At 39.5% G+C, this 21129-nt stretch overlaps 1 pseudogene; it reads right to left on the bottom strand.

Annotated features, from left to right (window-relative positions):
* The window catches only part of LOC136856949 (acetylcholine receptor subunit alpha-like), a 671873-nt pseudogene that overhangs the window by 28240 nt on the left and 622504 nt on the right, over positions 1 to 21129 (bottom strand).

Raw genomic sequence — 21129 nt, 5'->3', positions numbered from 1 at the left:
TTATCATCTGGGTATTTGAGGTTGTCCAAAATGTTGACAACGTTTGTTTTATGATTGTCCGTCACAATTCTTATCACAAGTAATCCACTATCCACCACGGCTTTAATCACCTTCTGAAATAAGGTGTAAAAGCTACAGATGCAAGATTAATTGGAGGATATCCAATTACTTCCTTTATAGGTCCTTGCCTAGATATAGCTGACGGCCGCTTTTATCTTAATTCCCTTCTTGAAGGTATTTCATGGAGTAATATCTCTCCTAGCTGCAAACCACCTTGCTGAGATTGGCAAAATGGTACACAAAAGTTGAATATTTTGGGGAAAGAATCTGAAGTTTCTGTTCTACAAAAAAATATAACTTACACAAACGGAAAGAAACAAGTACACCTTAAAATCACTTTTAAAATATCTATAAGCATAACATGATTAATTCATTTCACAGTTCTATACAAAATATCTCTTGTATGAACAGAAGTGAACAGACATGTTTACTCATTGCACAAAATAACTCGGCTTTTCACACACATGCATGTACCAATAACACATTGTTACACCCACAGACAGCGATGATTGTGCATCTACTACTGCACTGTTACTGCTACTTGAAGAAATATTGGTATTCACGCCTTCCTGTGTTAAACTAGCAGCATAGAGCAGGCAGTATAAGAGGATTGAGACGGTGGTGGTTATTTGGTATGATTTGCTAGAAAGCATTGACTACCATCGTTAGAGAAGTTAGTTGTAGCGTTATTTGTTGATAGAGGGAGTGCGGCGATCGAACAGTTCTATAAATGATTTTGTATGGTATGCTCCCAAGTCGGTGAACTTCCTGTTTAAAATGATTGAAAGCAGGAGAAATTAGCCGGTCTAGAAAGCCAAGAATAACGGCCGAGAGGATTCGTTGTGCTGACCACATGACATCTCATAATCTGCAGGCCTTTGGGCTAAGCAGCAGTCGCTTGGTAGGCCAAGGCTCTTCAAGGTCTGTAGTGCCATGGGGTTTGGTTTTTTAGGAGAAATTAGTAGTAGCAAAGAAGGAAAACTGTTGATAGATTGTGTGAAGAATCGTGAGATGTTGTATAATATGAAGATAATTTTTAGGCTATTGGTTCAATACATAATGAAATAATACTGATGTAATATTTGAATAGATTAGCTCAAGACACACCAGTCCTATATTAGCTTTACTGTTCACCATCAAGCCGTTCATAATTTACTTTCTGTTGTGTAGCGTAATTCATCATATTAGGGCCACTAGATTACGGCACCACTACCCAAAGAAACAACTAGATCTACACTGTGCTCTAGAGCTAGCTGGAGTGATGCATCAAGTTGGCTGCAGCTCAATACAACCAAAGGCAAATACACTATAGAGAACATGCACCACTTTGCGAGATATTGTAAGACGTTGATTGCCAATGCACATAGCAAGACGGCCTTGAAACTGAGTGTAGTGGTGCACTAAACACTATAAATTATGCCAAAATTGCCAGGTACCACGTTATCTTTAATTAAAAAGTGATTACAGGAGTTTTCCCATTTCACATTGGATGGTAAATTATATTCTGTGATGTTTGCAGCAAAGAGGTGAGTGAAACTTGTTTTATATTTACCCCTAATCAGTTATAATCAATTTAGCAAAATAAACATGGTATTTTAATTGATGCCTATTAAAATGCATAAAATTGAAGCTGTATAAAAATATTTTAGAACCTATTTGAGAGTCTATTTTACGCAGCAAAAATTACATTTAAGCATCTAAAATCTGAAGTCTAGTAATCACTATTGCATGTTTCTGTGGAGGTTGGAAGTGTAGTGTGTTGTCTAAATATGAAAAGAAAAGTGTTGGAACAAACACAGACCTCCGAGCCAGAAGAATTAATTAGACGCTATTAAAATTCCCAATCAGGCCAGGAATCAAATCCGGGACCTTCTGAACTGAAGGCCTCAACGCTGACCATTCAGGCAAGGATTCAGACAAAACAAAATCATTATTGAGTTTAATTATTTCTATCAGTATTAACATTCAATTCAATCAACATGCAACAAATTGGGACAAATATTTGTTTATAGGTAGGGGAGTTAGGAATTGAAATAATTTACCAATAAATTTCCAAATTCTTTGCAATAATTTAAGAAAAGGCTACGAAAACAACAGAGAGGAAATCTGCTTCCTGGGCATCTGCCCTGAATGCAGATCAATGTTGACTGATTGATAGTGATTTGATTCAACTTGATTTGATTCAACTTTCGTACTAGAACAAAGCAAAAATCATTATTTAGTTTAATTATTTCTATCAATATAACATGCAACTTTTGTAGTTTCAATCTTGCCACCAGGTGCGCCACTGTCAACGTCTCTCTGTTTAGTATGGCAAAACACGGAAGTGTCCAAGTATTGTCTATAGTGTATTTACCACAGGCATAAAAATACGTACACTAACAAGAATTTTCCAAACAACAGAGGCTCTGCTAGGCAGGCAGGCAGAGAACTAGGCCAATTATGTATTTTGCACCCGTATGCATGTTAAGTCCTCAGCACTAAGGCTGGTTGGATCCTCAACAGCTCTGCCATCAGCTGTCATAGATGGCCTAGGCATCACTGAAGAGGCATACTAGGGAAATGAGGAGTGAGGTAGTTTCCAGTTTCTTTCCTCACCGAGCCAGAAGTTACTATTACATATCAGTCTGTAAAGCCCACTGATATGCATGCACCAACCAACCCTATGAGCAACATTTTCACAGCATTCATAGCAGGGACTGGCTCCATAAGGAATTTTGCACCCACTTAATGACAATTTTTTTACACCCATGCCACTAATACTCATTTAAATATTGCAATGATGCTAATGCTATCATTTATAAGAAAAACAAGAAAATATTTTCACACGGGTAACCTATGACATGTGAATTACTCACGTGCTATCGAAGGGGTACTGTGGACGCCGCATGACCAGGAGACGCGGGAGAATGTGGATGAACACCCGCTTCACCCACGGCGCCATCTTGTGAGTCTGTGGTGACCGGAAGTGAACGTTGAGCACCACCACAGTGACGCATATGCTGTGAACAAAATGAAGAGTCTTAGCTCAGTGTATTTGTATATTGAGCCCTCAGTCTGAAGGTTCCACCATCAGGTGTCACTAAAGAGGCGTATTAGAACTAGAGAAATGAGGAGTGAGGTAGTTTCCCTTTGCTTTCCTCACTGAATTACAAGGTGATGTTATAGTACTCGGCATTTTACTACATAGACTGGCTGGACGAGCTCATACAGCGCTCCTAGCTGAGGAAAAATGCAACACGTCAGCCACGTTTCTTGGCGCCACTCGTCTGCTGCTAGTTGTCAAAAAAAAAAAAAAAAAGATACCTAAGCCGTTGTCCGCGAAAAATAAACATACATAAATATATGTCAGTGGAAATACGCTCCTCATCGCCAGATGTTTCAATCCAGGCTTGGGTCAATGACATACTTTCATATGTGTGTACACCTGTTATGCTATGTGACCCCCTCAGACGGATTCTGATGGTTCCGTCAGCTTACGCTAGCGCTGTACCGCATCCGGTGTGCCATCTGGTGATGAATGAACGTACCATTTCCACTTCTGAACGTCTAAATTCAAACCTAATTGTTTGAGAAGGCTTTCTCGTGAACAGTCGAGATTTTCTTCTGAAAACGCAGAACAAAGTTCTCTGCGAAATGTAAAGAATTTCACCTTATTTTCTTGACATGGCATAAGGCCAAAAGCCTATATCATGTCTATAAGTACGAGCCGTGAAAGCACCAATGGCAACATACGACAGTTATACCATGCGGACATATTTGCGATGCAAGTGGTGACCCATTCAACGACCTATATTGTACATTACAACAACCTATATTATACTACATAGACTGGCAGATGACCTGCCATATTTGAAGAACGCTGACAGCTGCTCCGCATATTTCGTGGGGGCATGAAAAGAAAAGGTGGCGGGGCAACGTAATGTATAATATAGGTCGTTGAAACATGAATGGGTCACCAGTTGCATCGCTAAAATCTATGACTGTCATATGTTTATTTCTCGCGGACAAGGACTTAGGCATCTTTATTTCTTTTATAACTAACAGCTGACGAGTACCACCAGGAAACATGGCGGACGTGTTGCAATTTTATTCAGCTAGGAGCGTTGTATGAGCCCGTTCAGCCAGTCTATGTAGTATAATATAGGTCGTTGAGTTATACGGTACACTAAAAAGCAAATACCGTATTGCCGACCTACTCTCTCTCTTTTTTTTTTTTTTTTTTTGAATGGCTCATCACTGCTGACAACTTGACTAGTTACAAATTGAAATCACGAGACATAACCGACAACAAACTAACCCCAATATATCAATAATGGAATTTCCCTTGCCCAAGTAAATGATCAATCAAGATATTCATAATTAAGTCAGTTTTCAAGCTCAGTGAAGATATAAGGAAATACTCTCTCTCACCCTTATTCATTTTAATGTTACCGGTATATATCTCTGCCTTTATTTTGATATAAGTACGTATTACCAATACAGTAGAGACAATATGCGACACTCAGCGAGATATCGAGGGACAGCTGTTAGAGCTCTCTCTAGCGGATTGACCTGAGAACTATTGATTCTGTCATAAGAGCACATGTATTTGTGTGTGACATTTTTGGTGTTATTTATGCGTTTCCAATGAGTTGACATAATTAAATAGTAGCGTGTGTCATTCCCTGATATCTCCTCTCAACATGAGAAGAAAGGTATGTGCTGTGTTTGGCTGCAGTAACTATGAAGTAGAGAAGAATGCGCGGTCTTTCTTCCATTTCCCTCGTGACAAGAAAATGTAATATTGTGTTTGTATATATATTCTTCCAGTGACAAAGAGATTTTTATAGTACTTCATAACCTTCTGAACTGCTCGACCCATATTTTAACTGGTTTAAAATATAATATGCATATTTTATTGTATAGTGCAGCAGTTAACCTTCAATACTGATGTCTTGTTGTAGGTGTGATCTGTGGGTTTGATTTAATTCAGGAAAATACATATGCATATGAGTGTGGCTGGTTGTGTTCCAAGTTACCCCATTTGGAATGCTGTAATGCGTTGTCAAGCACTGAAGGAAATATGGGTGATTTAAGAAATGTACATATTTTGTTGAAACAATATGATGATGCAAATTTGCTTTACCCTAATGTAATGGCATTATGGCAAGCATTGCTTATAGGGAAAGTTTGAATGTTTTTGAGGCTAAATTTATAGATTTTCTTTCTGTTAGTAGGCTTCATGTTAAGAGGAAAATTGTCTAGCTCTTAAATGCAAATTCGCTGAATCATGTGCGTAAGGAATGTGCCGATATTTTTGTTGAGAAGTGTTTTAATATGATACAATACTTTTAAATGAGAAAAAAAAATCTAACCGTGAATGTTCAGGCAAGAATTCTAAAGCTAAAAAAGTAATGTATAAATGAAAGATGAAGCCCTTTCACAGCAGTCCATTTCACATCTTGATTATATGTCTAATTTCAGTCTTTAAATAATAACCTGTTAAATGATTCTTCATTCATTTATCCAGAATTGCTTTAGCAACTTTGAAGTTAATATCTTAGTAACACTTTCTTTCTAGACGTAATTTATTTATCCATTTCCGTATATACATTTCCATTGATATTTGAATTTAGCGCGAATTTTCAGGTCAAGCCACTAGGAGCGCCACTTGCTACTTGTCTCCCATTTTAACAAGGCTAAATCCGGAAGTGTCGCGTATTGTCTCTACTGTATTTGGTATTACTATAACCGCATTCTTTGGTGTTTGCCTCGTGTAAATAAGACAGATCCCTTCTTGAAATTTTTTATTATGTGTCGGAGTGATATGAAACCACGCTGTAATAATACACACAGGCAAGTACATTACATGCACATATTCCGTAAGTTAATAAGAATACACAAAGGCTAAGTTTGCAAACCGTACAAAAGTCGTAACAAGACAAAGTTAAGTTACGTTAGGTTGATGACAACATTTCCTTCCATTTCATCTGAATTGATCTTTGTAGAGCAGGTAACGTTGATTTCCTTTTCGGAGGAGTTATTGCAGATTTTCCTTGCTTCTCATACATTCTAATCGTATTCTATACATACGGATTGGACGAAATACCGTATTAATAAAATGCTGCGTTCGTCATATAACACCAACTACCGTACGTTATTAAATGCATTGTTCGAACATGCCACAGTTCTGATACTACCCAAACAGATTTACAATCCTACAGAAAAAGACAATATCCTTTACTTATACCTGCAAATGTACGGTAACACTAGTGATTTTCATAATATGGCAGTGGCAGAACGCAATCTCGCAAGTGACGAAAAAAACAAGAACAAAACATAATAATGACTACATAGTACCATCCTGCAAGATTAATACTAACTGTAAGACATCGTATCTTCAAGTAGGGTCCCTAAACTATATGGTTAGCGACACTGAATAGAATCCAACAGTTAGAAAATAACTATAAATCAGTACCTTCAGTATTATCAGGGGAGAAAAATGAGATTTTACCCTTAATGGCAGGGACTATACATTCAGTCCGTTAAACCAAATACAGTAAAGATAATGCGCGACACTTACGGATATAGCCTTGCTAAAATGGGAGACAATTCAACGGTGGCGCTCCTAGTGACTTGACCTGCAAAAATCGCGCTTAATTCAAATATCAATGGAAATGTATATACGGAAATGGATAAATAGATTACGTCTAGAAAGAATTATTGAGATATTAACTTCGAAGTTGCTAAAGCAATTCTGGATAAATGAATGAAGAATTATTTAAAAGGTTATTATTCAAAGACTGGAATTAGACATATAAACAAGATGTGAAATGGACTGCTGTGAAATGGTTTGATCTTTCATTTATGCATTACTTTTTTAGCTTTAGCATTCCTGCCTGAACTCTTACGGTTGGATTTTTCTTTTTTCTCATTTAAAAACATTGTATTATCACATTAAGACACTTGTCAATAAAAATATCGGCACCTTCCTTACACATATGATGCAATGAATTAACATTTAATAGCAGGACAATTTTCCTCTTAACATGAAGCCTACTAACAGAAAGAAAATCTATAAAATCCCGGCACCTTCCTTACACATATGATGCAATGAATTAACATTTAATGGCTGGACAATTTTCCTCTTAACATGAAGCCTACTAACAGAAAGAAAATCTATAAAATCCCGGCTTTAATCTGAGAAGAGGGATAAAAGAAAGAAATGTATGAAAATGTTGTCGATAGTGATGCTTTGAGGAATATTTACGTACAATTAGAGTAAAAATGTAACATACCCTTGGCTGTATAGACGAGGATTTTTAAAGTCGCTGGCCTGGAAATGATCTGAACAGATCTTATGATTCTTATATAAGCGTAACGTCCCTTCCTTCTTGTACACCTTATCCAAATAACTTATGTGACATTTCAAAACCCACAGATCACACCTACACCAACACATCGGTATTGAAGGTTAACTGCTGCACTATACAATAAAATATGTGTATTACATTTTAAGCCAGTTAAAATATGGGTCGAGCAGGTCAGAAGATTATGAAGTACTACAAAGATCTCTGTCACTGGAAGAATATATATGCAAACACAATATTACTTACATTTTCTTGTCACGAGGGAACCTGAAGAACGACCGCGCATTCTTCTCTACTCCATAGTTACTGCAGCCAAACACAGCTCATACCTTTCCCTTCATGTTGAGAGGAGATATCAAAGAATGACACACGCTAGTATTTAATTATGTCAACTCACTCAAAACGCATAAATAACATCAAAAACTTCACACAAAAATACACGTGCTCTTATGACAGAATCAGTAGTTTTCAGGTCTACTCGCTAGAGGGAGCTCCAATAGCTGTCCCTCGATATCTCGCTCAGTGTCGCGTATTGTCTCTATTGTATTTGGTTAAACCCACTAATTGTCATACACCAACTTAACCTACAAGCCGTAACTTATTTTCAGACCATTTATCACAGGTACAGGCTACACCAGGAAGAGTGATAGGAGAACCTGTCCTAAAAAGACATACTTCGATAAAACGACATACTGGTCGTTTCTCGTGAATGACGCATTGGGCAGCACTTACCTCTAGCTGGAATTATTCATGAATTGGTAAGACTGGAACAGAATTTAGAGCATTGCTGCTGTTGACGCGGTTTTTGTGTAATAGTGAAAATCCATCAACATCAGGTCATTGAATTATAAAGTAAGTGTAGATCTATTACCAAATATGTTTATTTCAAACAGCGTAACAAGTTTTTTACATATAGGGTAACTAAAAACATTCATTCTGATTATTTTGTGGTCTTTACATAACCCCTCACACAAGGCGTTTTTGAGAATTGCTGTGATGTGTTTGAGGTTATCAATGTAGGAAAAATGACATACTGTGCCCCAAGGTAAAATTACATAACCGGAGAAAATTTTTAATTTCATTTTGCTCCTCCGCATTCTTAAACTATTGGTAATTAGACGAATAGGACTAACATCACAGATGTTGTTGTTGTTGTTGTTGTTGTTGTTGTTGTTGTTGTTGGTGGTGGTGGTGGTGGTGGTGGTTGCTTAAGCTTTTGGGGTTTGGGAAATTTGTGGTCCTCAACCCGTTATTATTATTTTCAGAGATAATGGTTGGGAGTTACAAAATAACTAGTACTCGACAACCATGGAATAAAACAAACACGAGCAATGCCCCACAAGCTGCGCTGAGGAGGAGAATTCTAGAGAAAAATAAGAAAAATGAGAAGGGACAGGGTCGTTATCATACTACTTTTCCTTTGTTCCTGGAGGTTGATCTTATACAGCACATTCAAGATCTTTAATCTAGTCTTTTTGATTTACACTGGATGATGTTAGAAGGCTAACCTGTCAATTGGCTGAAAGTAATGGATCAGATCATCGTTTTAGCTAAGAAGAGAAGATGGCAGGTAGTATATTTCTGATAAATTCTAAGCTATACGTTAAAAAGCTGAAGGATAGTGGCACTAATTTATTACAAATGCGTCGATCTTTTCTGTGCTGAGAATGGTTACGTGGTTTTCGGAAGAGGCAAACCGAACTTTCATTGAGGTGACCAGAAGCAACTTCAACAGGAAGAGCCCGAGCATTCAATAAGCCGCTAGTCTCTACGTTTTTTTGACAAATTAGAACTTGTTCTTGCTCAGAATGATATCCATTCAACAAGGATTTACAATGCAGATGAATCGGCTCTCACCACAGTTCAGAGGCACCAGAAGATTCTAGCGTCTAAAGGCATAAAGCAAGTTGGTTCTATGGCCAGTTATGAAAGGGGTCAGCGTGCGACAGTGGTATGCTGTATGAGCTCTGCTGGAATTTTCATTTCGTTTGCTATAATATTTTCAAGAAAGAAGTTCATAAACAAACTTTTTGATGGAGCACCTCCAGGAACATTGGCTCTTATAAACGAAATGGGCTGGATAACAGGAGAACTGTTCCTTTAGTGGTTGAAACACTTCCAGTAACATGTTAATTCATCTAAAGGTCAGAGGGTGCTTCTTCTACTCGATGGCCATGCTAGTCATACGTATGGTTGATGTGCTATCATATGCTAAGAACAGTGGTATCATCATGCTCTCGTTTCCTCCTCACTGCACCCATCGGCTTTAGCCCCTGGATGTGGCATTCTTTTAACCACTGTTACAATTTTCACATATATTTCTAGAACTTACGATTGTAAACCATGTGATTATAAGCAGCTGTATTAGATTGTCACTACGTCAGGATTGGACGATGTGTACGTCATTGGGTCATGTGGCCGTTCAAACAAAGCTATCTCATTGGCTACTCCTATCTCGCCTATTCACAGCCTAAGCTTTCCCTTGACCTCCAGTCAATCGTCGTGTAGTCTGCACCCGTATCATTCCGACTCCTTAGCTGATGTGGTACTTTAAAAATAACGTTTACTTCTACTGATTATCTACCTCAAGGTGTTCCATACGTAAAAATTGGCGACGAGGTAAAAATCGTCACATTGCAGCGAGTGCCAGTGCTTCCTCATGGCAACAAAACGTTTCTGGTCTGTTTTCACTGTGAGTAACGCAACATAGTACAGTCCGATGTCTCGGGCCTTCTCCTGAAGCAACGTAATATTGGGTATGCCTTTCACTCCATGCCCTTAGACAACAGTTTTTTCGCCGCCTTTTCAACTTTAGCTCACTTATATCACGCCATGTCTTTAATTGGTAATATTGGACCATTTGACAGTTCGGAAGAAACTTGGTCAACCTACGTGGAACGCTTTGAACTTTACGTACAGTGCAATGACATTCCGAATGCTAAAAAGGTTAGTACCTTTCTAACAGTGGTCGGTGTTAAAACCTACAATTTACTGAAAGATTTAATCACTCCTGATAAACCTTCTGAAAAATCCTTTGAAACCATTGTTAAAATTGTCCAAGACCATCTCCATCCTAAACCTTCATTTATAGTTGAACGATATAAATTCAGCAGGCGAGATCAATTGGAACATGAGACTGTGTCAGAATATATTGTTCAACTAAAGCAGTTATCCAAGTATTGCGAGTTCGAGGACGAACTTCCTGATTATTTACGGGACAGATTAGTCAGTGGCATCCGTGATGAATCCATCAAGAAACGACTGCTGTCGGAGAAGAACCTCACATTCCAGAAGGCGGAACAGCTGGCGTTATCATTGGAAGCAACTGACAAGGATGCAGTGTCCTTGGCCTACCACACCACACCAAGACTGCAGAAGTTTTCAGCACGGCATTCTCCACGCAGCAATGTACCTAATGTGTCATCACGTGTTGTGAAAGTGTCTCAGTGTTTTTCTTGTGGTCATAAAGGTGGGCATTCTACTACTAAGTGCCGTTATCGTGAATATATTTGCAATTTTTGTCGGAAGAAGGGTCATTTAGAGAGGGTTTGCAAGTCAAAAAAATGAGCAAGTCTCAATTTCAGGTAAAACCAAACATGCTTACAAATAATCCTTCAATTTCTAAGGGAATTAAGAAACAACAGGGAAACAGACTTAGACCCAAGCAACATTATGCAGACTTACATGAACCCAATGTTAGTCAAGAAAAATTGTGTGATGAAGTGTATGATATTTCTAACATTTTTCAGTTTGATGAAAATGATCAAATCATTCAGCCTAAGTTAGGTAAAATAACAAAAATTGAGCCCATTAGAGTAAATTTAATTGTTGAAGGAAAGCCAATTAACTTTGAAGTAGACTCTGGTGCTTGTGTGTCTGTTGTTTCTGAAAATTTTTATAAGGCTAAATTAAGTCATGTAACATTGATTCTCACAGACTTAGTTTTAAATTCTTACACCAACGAGAAAATCAAGCCTGTGGGTAAGTTAGAAGTAAATGTTAAATATTAGTCCCTGGAAAAGAGTTTAGATTTGTATGTTATTAGTAATGGATCTAATCCTCTCATGCGGCGTGATTGGATAAAAGAGCTCCAAGTTGTTATGAGCATTCCCAGCAGTGTAAACAACGTAAACTTATCGAATGTAAAAACCAATGCAGAGTCTAAATTAGTGCAAGACTTATTTAATGAATTTCCAGAGGTATTCACTAGTAAATTATGCTGCTTTAAGGGAGACCCAGTAAAACTAAACCTTAAGCTAAATGCAGTACCTAAGTACCATAAACCTAGGTCAATACCATATTCTTTAAGAGAAAAGGTTGAACAAGAGTTGAAAAGTTTAGTGGACGAGGAAATTATGTCCCCAGTATCCTGAAGTGAATGGGGCACTCCGATTGTTCCAGTATTAAAATAGAATGGTAAAATCCGTATTTGCGGAGATTTTAAGGTCACTTTAAACCCCTTTCTAAAAGTAGATAGACACCCAATATCTAGAACTGAAGACATCTTTGTTGTCTTACAAAAGGGAATTAAGTTTTCTAAAATAGATTTGTCATCAGCTTACATGCAGTTGTGGTTAGACGAAGAAAGTAAAAAACTATGTACTATAAGTACACGTAAAGGGTTATTTGCTTACAACCGTCTTTGTTATGGAATCTCGTCACCACCGGCTATTTTTCAAAGAGTTATTGAACAAATACTACAAGGTATACCAGGTGTGGCCTCATTTCTTGATGATATTATTGTGACGGGAGCAAATACAGCAGAACATTTGTCAAGATTACGAGAAGTTTGTAAACGCCTAAGTAGTCATGAGTTGACTGTTGGTAAAGATAAGTGCAAGTTTTTCTGTGCCAGTCTAGAATACTTAGGCTATGTCATAAGTAAAGATGGTTTAGCTACAGCCAATGATAAGGTCAAAGCAGTTGTTGAGGCTCCAGTTCCTAAAGATGTTACACAACTTAAAGGATTTCTTGGTCCGGTGAACTACTATGCTAAATGTATCCCCAATGTAGCCACTGTTCTTACACCCTTGTACCAGCTCCTTAAAAAAGATGCAGATTTTCACTGGAATTTAGCTTGTCAAAAATCTTTTGAATTAGTCAAAGAAAAATTAGTTTCGGCTAAGGTACTAGCACATTACAACCCTGACTTACCAATCAAGTTGTCATGTGACGCGTCACCTTATGGCATTGCAAGTGTTTTAAGTATAATAGAAAAAGATGGTACTGAGAAACCAATTTCTTTCGCAAGTAGAGTCCTAAACTCAGCTGAAAAAACTACTCTCAGATTGATAAAGAAGCCTTGAGCATTGTGTATGATGTAAAGAAGTTCAATCAGTATTTATGGGGAAGATATTTTACTCTGTGTACAGATCACAAGCCGCTTCTAACCATTTTTGGTCCAGAAAAGGGCTTACCAGCCTTTGCAGCAGGTAGATTGCAACGCTACGCATGTTTCTGTCAGGTTATGACTATGACATTCAGTATGTTAAATCTCAATGCCATGGCAATGCAGATGGCTTATCTAGGCTACCTTTATCAGCCAATCATTTTGAGGATGTTGATGTTAATTTAGAGTATGTAGGTAGTTACTTACAATGCATAATGGAATCTGATGTTCCGATACACTTTAACGATATACGTATTGAGACCCAAAAAGACCAGGAGTTAAACAAAATCCTAGGTTATGTGTTGTACGGATGACCTACTACGCCAGATCCAACTTTAAGTAACTTTGTTAAAAGGCAAGCTGAGCTAACTGTAGAACAAGACATTTTGATGTGGGGCTACAGAGTCGTAATTCCAAGGTCCTTGAGAAAGTCCTTGTTAAATGAATTACACAGTGGACACCTTGGAGTAGTTAAAATTAAATCATTAGCTAGATCGTACTTATGGTGGCCTTCAATTGATAAGGACATCGAAGCAGTAGCCAGCAGTTGTTCAGCGTGTCTTGCCCAGCGAGATAGTCCTAATAGAAGTACACTTCACGTATGGGAATTTTCACCCAATGTATGGCAAAGAATTCACATAGATTTTTTAGGACCTTTCAAAGGAAAACTGTATTTAATTGTAATGGACGCTCATAGCAAATGGTTGGAAATTGAAACAGTTAACTCAACTTCAGTTAAGCAAGTCATTGAGAAATTGCGTCCTATGTTTTGTAGATTTGGTCTTCCCGAACTCATTGTTAGTGATAATGGCCCTCCCTTTTCCTCTGAAGAATTTTCTCGATTTTTGAAACGAAACGGAATAAGGCAAACGTTGATAGCACTATACCATCCTGCTTCCAACGGGCAGGCTGAGAATGCAGTTAAAACTGTGAAAAAACGTTTAAAATGTGCAATTTTTGAACATGAAGATGTAAATTTAGCTTTGAGTAGATTTTTGATAGCTTTTCGTAATGCTGTACATAGCACTACTAATGAAACTCCTGCTAAGCCAGAGATGGCAAGCCTTTACCTACCAGCGTGTCAATTAAGGTCTTGTTTAGTACTTTTTGCTGTCTAGTGTGCCCCTTATTTGACTTCATTTAGCTATTAGACTGCATGTTTAATGATTTTATTTTACAAAGATAACTGAAAATTAGACTTTAAAGAGCATATAATTTAAAGAATAAGGCATATTTTTTATTTAACCTATAATGTATAAAAGATATGACCAGATAATTAATTGATACACATTTCTTCATTGAAGCGTAATGATAAAATATGCTACGTTGTTATATTTTCGACCTTTTTATTATATGTTAAAATCACAGTTTTGTAACTTATTTATTTATTTATTTATTTATTTATTTATTTATTTATTTATTTATTTATTTATTTATTTACTTATTTTATATGGCATAGCCTGAGTATTAAGATTCGTAATTACATATAATTAATTATAAAATTAAACTTAAATAATAGTTACAAACAAAGGTAAATTTCTGAGAGTTACTATAAAGAAAACATTAAATACTAATTTTTTTACATCTTTTAGAAAATACATTTCTACTATTTATGTCTCCAATTACAGCCGGAAGGGAATTCCAAGAGAGTATGGCTGCAGAAAAACATTTAAAATATGTTGATATGTTGTCTGATGTGCCTCAAAAGTCGGGTTCGCGTGTCACCTAGTAATACGCGTGTCATAGGTTTGCCATCCCTGTGGTAAGCTAATGTTCAATCGTCCTTTGAGAACTAAGTTAGATTTGATCAGACCTAATTTGCAGAAAGCTGTAGCAAATAAACAGGACGAACAAATAACTAACGCAGGAGGCAGTTACACTAGACAATTAACTATAGGACAACCGGTATTAGCTAAAGACTACAGAGGAAGAGATAAGTGGGTAGAAGGTAGGATTATACATAGACTTGGCCCAGTTACGTATTTAATTCAACTCGAGTCTGGGTTGACTTGGAAAAGACATATAGACCAGCTAATAGGGTTACAGTCAGGGCCCGTTGTTTTTAGCTCTGACCGCTGTAGGGCTAATCCTTTACAGCGAAGGACGTCACAGTTGATTCTCCCTCACTGACCACTCCTCTACTGACACCCGCCTCTGAGTTCCAACAGAGTTCTCCTACTTCTCGCTCCCCTCCACCCTCACAACCTGTATCACCACCACGTCATAGTCCAGTTGCAGCTAGCAGACGATCTCTGCCCACCCGCACAGGTAACTGTTACGTCACCTGTCGCAACTAGACGCTATCCAATTCGAGACAGGAAACCTATTGTAAGGTTCAATTCAGAATAGGTCACTCTTTCGTATTGTATAGTATTGTATAGTAAGATAGTATATTAAATTGATGTGATTTTTCAATTTGTATGGTTGTTTGTTTAGTTACATAATCACTTGTTGTATTTGGTATATATTGGCTTGTTTTGTGTTTTCTAATGAATGCTTACGATACTACATTGGCCTGATCTGTTGTAATCAAGATCTTAAGGAGGAAGGAATGTAATATATTCTGTTACAATTTTCACATATACACTGATTGACAGAGCAAATGCAGCACCAAGAAGGAGTGGTTCGAAAGGGATGGAAGTTGGGGAAAAAACAGAGACGGCACGGACGAATAATTGATGTTTATTTCAAACCGATATGCAGGTTACACAATGCGCACGGCATCGACTCAGTAGGATGTAGGACCACCGCGAGCGGCGATGCACGCAGAAACACGTCGAGGTACAGAGTCAATAAGAGTGCGGATGGTGTCCTGAGGGATGGTTCTCCATTCTCTGTCAACCATTTGCCACAGTTGGTCGTCCGTACGAGGCTGGGGCAGAGTTTGCAAACGGCGTCCAATGAGATCCCACACGTGTTCGATTGGTGAGAGATCCGGAGAGTACGCTGGCCACGGAAGCATCTGTACACCTCGTAGAGCCTGTTGGGAGATGCGAGCAGTGTGTGGGCGGGCATTATCCTGCTGAAACAGAGCATTGGGCAGCCCCTGAAGGTACGGGAGTGCCACCGGCCGCAGCACATGCTGCACGTAGCGGTGGGCATTTAACGTGCCTTGAATACGCACTAGAGGTGACGTGGAATCATACGCAATAGCGCCCCAAACCATGATGCCGCGTTGTCTAGCGGTAGGGAGCTCCACAGTTACTGCCGGATTTGACCTTTCTCCACGCCGACGCCACACTCGTCTGCGGTGACTATCACTGACAGAACAGAAGCGTGACTCATCGGAGAACACGACGTTCCGCCATTCCCTCATCCAAGTCGCTCTAGCCCGGCACCATGCCAGGCGTGCACGTCTATGCTGTGGAGTCAATGGTAGTCTTCTGAGCGGACGCCGGGAGTGCAGGCCTCCTTCAACCAATCGACGGGAAATTGTTCTGGTCGATATTGGAACAGCCAGGGTGTCTTGCACATGCTGAAGAATGGCGGTTGACGTGGCGTGCGGGGCTGCCACCGCTTGGCGGCGGATGCGCCGATCCTCGCGTGCTGACGTCACTCGGGCTGCGCCTGGACCCCTCGCACGTGCCACATGTCCCTGCGCCAACCATCTTCGCCACAGGCGCTGCACCGTGGACACATCCCTATAGGTATCGGCTGCGATGTGACGAAGCGACCAACCTGCCCTTCTCAGCCCGATCACCATACCCCTCGTAAAGTCGTCTGGCTGTTGGAAATGCCTCCGTTGACGGCGGCCTGGCATTCTTAGCTATACACGTGTCCTGTGGCACACGACAACACGTTCTACAATGACTGTCGGCTGAGAAATCACGGTACGAAGTGGGCCATTCGCCAACGCCGTGTCCCATTTATCGTTCGCTACGTGCGCAGCACAGCGGCGCATTTCACATCATGAGCATACCTCAGTGACGTCAGTCTACCCTGCAATTGGCATGAAGTTCTGACCACTCCATCTTGGTGTTGCATTTGCTCTGTCAGTCAGTGTATTTTTAGAACTTACGATTGTAAACCATGTGATTATAAGCAGCTGTATTAGATTGTCACTACGTCAGGATTGGATGATGTGTACGTCATTGGGTCATGTGGCCGTTCAAATAAAGCTATCTCATTGGCTACTCCTATCTCGCCTATCCACAGCCTAAGCTTTCCCTTGACCTCCAGTCAGTCGTCATGTAGTCTGCACCCGTATCATTCCGACTCCTTAGCTGATGTGGTACTTTAAAAATAACGTGTACTTCTACTGATTATCTACCTCAAGGTGTTCCATACGTAAAACCACTGAAGACATATTATAATCAAGATCCAAATGGCTCAAATCTCAACCAGGAAGAGTTGTTACCTAGTACCCAATGGCTGGTTTGTTTTCATTATCCTATGGCAAAGCAGCTTCAATTCACAATGTTACCAGCGGGTTAGCCAAAACAAGCATCTGGCCTTTAGATCGTGATGAGTTTCCAGATCATGTCTTCTGCGCAGCAGCAGTTACTGAAAGGTCTATGCAAATCGAGCAACACGAGGAAGCAAGCCAGGAAGACCAAAACAAGACAAACGGTGAAACGTAGGAGAAGGCTGCAACAGCATCCTTTTCACCTCCTCAAGTTCTGTAATCCCCTCCAGTTTCTCGTGTGCAACACCGTGATCTTCTAGGTCTTTTCCAATTGAGAGTAGGCCTACATCTACTGTCTGTTCACCGTCTTCATATATCAGACCAGTTCAGATACCTCCAATTCCTTCTGCATCACACACTGGATGTGTCTCAAGAAAACGGAAACATGAAGCGTCTCAAATCCTGACTAGCAATCCATACCTCATTGAAATAAAAAGTAAGGCTGCAGAGAAGAAGAATAAGGTAGTATCAAGGCAAGGAAAAAGCTTTCTTTAGGTGCTACAGTGACGAAGACGTGGATATTGATGCTGATTATGACAATGATGTACCATGTCTCTATTGTAATGACTTATTCAGTAACTATACATAAACCAAGGGAGACATGGTCAAAGTGTACTAAGTGCATTGTGGACGCACAATGAGTGTGCTGGACTCTCAAAAACATCAAAAGCAATTATTTGTGAGTTGTGGGAGTAATAAATCTTTTTTACTTGAGATATTCAGCAAGTACATCATTTTTACCAAGTACCTTAGATAACATGACACAGTAACGTTTTTTTGGAAATATTCAAATTAAAAGAGGCAGAAACATTACATCAATACTTAAGTTATGCCACAATAGTGCTCTTTCCTAGGGTTATTAATGTTCAAAAAATAAATTTATCTAAAGAATTATGTCTAGAGCAGTATTTTTATTTTATATTATGCCATTTTAGGACAGGTTCTTCTACTGGCATCGTTCATATTTCAAAGATTAGATTGAAACAAGTCGATGGAAATAGCAAATTGGTTATATTTTTATTTGGTTATATTAGTATGACGTGCCTTCGGTGGGCGACACCTTCGGTGTATGCAAAACTGCGTGTACGTGGGGACACCCAATCCCCGAGCAAAGGGAACTATTCGTTCAGGATTAAAATTCCATGATCCAGCCAGGAATTAATGCAGACCATTTAGGCCTTGTAAGATGGATCTGAAATGTATAGTAAGATTTTGAAGACTAATATACGGATAGCCTTCGGTTTTCAAGAGTCACTAGGTTCGATTTCCGGTCGGGCCAAGTGCTCCAGGATTTAAACTGCGTATGGTTAATTCCCCTGTCTAGCGGACCAGGTGTCTGTGGTAGTATTAATATACATTTTCCAACCATCACAGTAACATGCGGTAATGAGTATATCTCTCCACATAGAGTTGGCGTCAGGAAGGGCATCCTGTCGTAAAATTGGGCGCAATCCACATTAACCTACAATAGGTATTCATATAAGGAAAGATCTTCATTGGGGTATTTGGGAAAAACAAATTCACAAGGTTGTAAATAAAACTTAGAGATCATTTCGTAGGGTAATGAGGGTATTGAGGGGTTGTAGTAAGGATGTAAAGGAGAGGGCATATAAGTCTCTGGTAAGACTCCAATTAGAGTATGATTTCAGTGTATGGGACCCACACTAGGACTAATTGATTCGAGAACTGGAAAAGAACCAAAGGAAATCAGCACGTTTTGTGTGGGTGATATCCGACAAAAAGAGTTTGGTACGAAAATGTTGCAAACTTCGGACTGGACGACTTGGGAGTAAGGAGACGAGCTGCTCGACTAGGTGGTATGTTCCGAGCTGGCAGCGTAGATACGGCGAGGAATGACACTAGTAGATGAATAAGTTTGAATGACATTTTTGAAAACAGTTAATGATACCACTGGTATTCAAGAGGACAAATTGTGGCAAATACTCGTTCATAGGAAGGGGAATTAATTAGGTACTGAAAAAAAAAAAATAGATTTCCAACTTCTCTGAAATCGTTTAAGAAATGATTAGGGAAGCAACTGTTAGGGAATTTGCTACCTGACTGACAACTCTAAAAGCAGATCGGTGGTGATTTTTCAGTAGAGTTACCAAGCAGAAAGATGGAGTGGAATTACATTAGAAAAACAAATACATTTGAATGGAGTTTTTGACAGCAGATAATTATAAAGTTGGAATTCAAGAAGACAAGTTGTGGCAAATACTCGTTTATAGAAGAGGAGTTAGGGATTGGAATAATTTTGATTTCCAACTTCTTTCAAATCATTTAAGACACGATTAGGGAAACAACTGATATGGAATTTGCCACCTGGGTGACCGCACTGAATGTATACCAGAGGTGATTGATTAATAGAGTTATCGACCTCCCTTGGTCGGTCAACTCTTGTTCTTTTTCGATCCCGATTATATTAGTTTTATCGAGGTTTAGGGAGTCTTTCATGTACACGCCTTTCGTGGTCCTTGCCTTTTTCCGGCCGCTATTAGCCGTGGGCGACTAGTGGCGCAACTAGTTGCTCTGGCGAGTCACGGACCATTGGATCAAATGGAGTCTATTAGCCGCGGGCGACTAGTGGCGCAACTGAGCAACTAGTTGCCTGCCGTCATCTGAGCCGGCAACTGCTCTGGCGACTTTTAGGCCGCTATTAGCCGTGGGCGACTAGTGGCGCAACTAGTCACTAGTTGCGCCACTAGTTGCCAGTGGATTTAAGTACCGGGCGATCAGTGGCGCAACTTGTGAATACTTGCTCGGTTCATACCGGGGAATAGCCAGTTGAGAGAATGGCGTCCTACGAAGAACTTCTTCTTCGTGAGCATCTATTAAAAAGGAAAAACCGAAGGGTTAGGAAAGTGCGGAAACATCCTATATTTGTTTCTCGGCTGACTAGAGGATTATATTATACATTGTTTGACGATCTAAATGAGGATGACAGTAAATTTTTCAATTACCTGCGCATGTCAAAGTCGTCATTTTGCGAACTGCTTGGCCACATAAAAGAAGAAATAGCGGAAAACGACATACGACTAAACAAGTGTTTCCCAGTTGAGCTGTAATTCACTAATAGAGCCATATAATGGATCAATGGTACTTGTAAATGTAAACGATTATAGAATTTATATGGGCATTACATACTGTATTTCCATATAAGAGTAGTAAACTTTTTATAATACTCACACACCGGGCGAGTTGGCTGTGCGGTTAGGAGCGCGCAGCTGTGAGCTTGCATTCGGGAGATAGTGGGTTCGACTCCCACAGTCGGCAGCCCTGAAGATGGTTTTCCGTGGTTTCCCATTTTCACACCAGGCAAATTCTGGGACTGTACCTTAATAAAGGCCACGGCCACTTCCTTCCAACTCTTGACCCTTTCCTATCCCCTCGTCCCCATAAGACCTATCTGTGTCGGTGCGACGTAAAGCCACTAGCAAAAAAAATATAATACTCACCTAAAGTTCTTTAAAATGCTGTTCCAAGAATTCAGTGTTTTTATTTTGTCAGTGTAGGCCTAAGCTTCAGTTCTGGAATCCCAAGTGACCGGTTTTCATTCTAAGTCAAAAATGGTCTTCATTATTTATTTGACTTTCAAATTATTTTGCCATCTCCTTCATTTGCTGTTGTAGTTTATTTGATGTCTCCATGTTCAACAAATAAACTATCACAATAAGTAAAATATTCACTCTGCCACAGCACGAGACCAAACAAGGTAATGAAGATAATGGTTAGGTGGATCGCTGATTCAATTGCGTTCCATCGTCCGCATTACGTCAAGCTGGTGTGAGAACACGAACCTGAGTGACGTTTCCGTATGCGCGGAGAGGTACATCCGCCGACTAGTTGCGCCACTAGTCGCCCACGGCTAATAGGCTACATTTACTGCAATGCCCCGTCACGCAGTTGAGCAACTAAAAGTC

Source organism: Anabrus simplex, chromosome 1, assembly GCF_040414725.1.
Source record: "Anabrus simplex isolate iqAnaSimp1 chromosome 1, ASM4041472v1, whole genome shotgun sequence".
Lineage (NCBI taxonomy): Eukaryota > Metazoa > Arthropoda > Insecta > Orthoptera > Tettigoniidae > Anabrus > Anabrus simplex.
Note: the sequence above shows the minus strand (reverse complement) of the source record. Positions and strands in the feature narration are given on the sequence as shown.